Source organism: Oratosquilla oratoria, chromosome 6 (genome assembly GCF_046742065.1).
Source record: "Oratosquilla oratoria isolate Oo_2021 chromosome 6, ASM4674206v1, whole genome shotgun sequence".
NCBI classification, from domain to species: domain Eukaryota; kingdom Metazoa; phylum Arthropoda; class Malacostraca; order Stomatopoda; family Squillidae; genus Oratosquilla; species Oratosquilla oratoria.
The window spans coordinates 25,432,499-25,435,375 of NC_134782.1; positions in this window are offsets into that span (position 1 = coordinate 25,432,499).

The following is a 2,877-nucleotide window of genomic DNA, read 5'->3' on the forward strand; positions in this document are numbered from 1 at the left end:
AGATTAGTTACATCAGTTTACAGTGGTTCTTAATCTCGAGTCTATGGATCCCTCTGGAAGCACATATTTTTACAATCAGGGCCACAAACTAAAAACTAGAGGTATTTAGTGAATGTCTACTGATTCTATTCAGTGTTGAAGTGCTCCCCAGGAGATTAAGCAACAGCAACACATAAGTATAGGGTACATGTATAAGAGGGTTTAGAACCTCTGCATTAGACCCTCATTCTGTATTGGTGGTTCTGAACCCTTCCTCAGTCATTTACCTCGATCAACCGATACTTCACAAAACTTCGTTCACTTTACGTGGTTCAATCGACATGAAAACCGATACATTCTGGCCATCGTTGCGTTTACATATGGAATTTGTGTATTGAGACTAAACTTATAAGAAAAGTACACGACATACCCTCGTGTACATCTCTGTATGGCAATTCCGATGTTCTTTTATACTGATAAAAAAATTACGCCACAGAGTTCATCACGAAAATGTTATAGCATTATCATGCAACGTTCCTGATCTCAAACTCTCAGATGTATAAAACATGTGTGGACACTCTAAGGACGCATTCGCACATGTTCCACTGGTGTTTGGCACATGTTTGCAACATGGGCTGACTTGTCCCAGTGTCTCAAAACCAGGGTTGGATCCAAATACGTGTACTCGTACTTGCACTTGTACTTGTACTTGTACTTGTACTTGTACTTGTACTTGTACTTGTACTTGTACTTGTACTTGTACTTGTACTTGTACTTGTACTTGTACTTGTACTTGTACTTGTACTTGTACTTGTACTTGTACTTGTACTTGTACTTGCACTTGTACTTGTACTTGTACTTGTACATTTACTTGTACTTGTACTTGTACTATTACTTGTACTTGTATTTGAAGAATACAAGGTACATTGAAGTACAAACAAGTATAATGTATTCATTCAAATGTTGTACACTATACATAGATTCTAGCGAACTTTGTGATTATACTATCGGGTAAATGCACTTATCTGTTATTTCTAGTTATAAAACTACCGGGTATATTATTAATATAGAACAAGGGACAAGTTTTAATGCCCTGATACTTACCCTTATATTCTGCATCAAATTTAGTTTTATTACTGATATGAGAAATATATGGATAGTTTAGCATTTGCAGTATGGGGGATATTACTTATTCAAGTTATTCATAAAGTATATGTTCTTATTTTGCAATTCTTTGATAAGTTAAATTTTCCATTTACCTTTCTATATCGAATCCCACTTTTTAATAGTACACTAGTCAATGTGTATATAGGAGAACTTTAGAGCTTTAGGAATCTGTGACAGGAATTTGTTTTATCACATAAAGTACTTGTACTTAATTACAATGGCATGTACTTGGACTTGGGTCAAAGTACATAGCAAAATGACTGTAATTGTACTTGAAAAATATCCAAGATATGGACTTAAATAGAGTCGCCTGTACTTGAATTCAACCCTGCATTTGGAGCATAGATAATATTATTTATACACGTTATTCATAAAGTATATGTTCTTGTTTTGCAATTCTGTGATTAAAGCAGTGCTGTGCTAAAATAGAGATAAAATTTCTATTTACTTTTTTATATCAAATCCCACTTTCTAACAGTGTAATTATCAATGTGTATATACGAAAATCACCAACTTCCATGTTTTGTGAATCACATAAAGTAATTGTACTTGATTATAATGGCATGTACTTGGACTTGGACTTAAGTACATAGCAAAATGGTTGTACTTCTACTTGTACTTGAAAAATATCCAGGCACTTGGTACGATTAGACAACTTTATGGATGGGGATGACAGGTGGTGATGGACACGGAGCTGCCTAGTGTAGGCCTTGTGGTCTCTTGCAGTCTCCTTAATTCTTATGTTCTTAAGTAGAGTTGGCTGTACTTAGGGCCAACCTTGCTATGAACATCAGCTAATCCTTGAGTCAGCTCGTGTTTCATCTGTGACTGCATCGCAGTGCAAGGAAAGATCACAGTCCTGAAACTAATTAGGGAGATTAAGTTCCCTCTGCCGACTGATTCATATTCGCGAATGTTAATGCCAAAAACACTGAACTAATCGTTTACACATTTCCTTCCCAGGTAAGGCCGAAACATCCAGAACACCAATAACATAACTTAATGTTTACTATTTCCACTAAACGGCTTCAAGAAGCTCCTAGTTTTATGAAGAATCCTGTTCACGTTTATTTACATGCTTTTTGAAGACGAACCCATCTCACCCAAACTTCTTCTTCCACAGGTGTGGTTCCAGAACCGGAGGGCTAAGTGGAGGCGCCAGGAGAAGATGGAGCAAGCCCAGCTCCGCCTCCACGAACAGTCCCTAGGGATTCTCTCTCGTCCTTCAGGGCCTTCACCTCTGGACCCCTTCTTCCCTCCCATCCTCCCCGGCCTCCAGGGAGTCCCTCCGTTCCAGGGCTCCCTCCACGGGTCCCTCCAGAGTGTGGGAGCGGCCATGTCCCCCCTCCACGGAAGTCTGGGCGGTGCCGTTCCACCGCTACCGGGTTTTCTTGCTCATCCACACGCCTCCTACCCTTCGTACTTGACACCACCCACATCTTCCCCCATGGGCGTCCCTGCGCCTCCCCCAGCACCCCATGGGATGACTCCGACATCGGTAACCGTGGGAGGAGGTGGAGGAGGGGGCGGAGGTGGTGGCGGTGCAACGCCCTCCTTCCCTCCAGCGCTCTCCATCTCGCCTCCACATCCTCCACACTGCTCCTCCCCAACCTCCGTCTTATCCATGCACGAACGCCTCACGCCTACGCCCGAGGACGACCCCCGGTCTTCGTCGATCGTGGCGCTCAGACTTCGCGCGAAGGAGCACCTCGAGAGCCTGACGAAGACCAC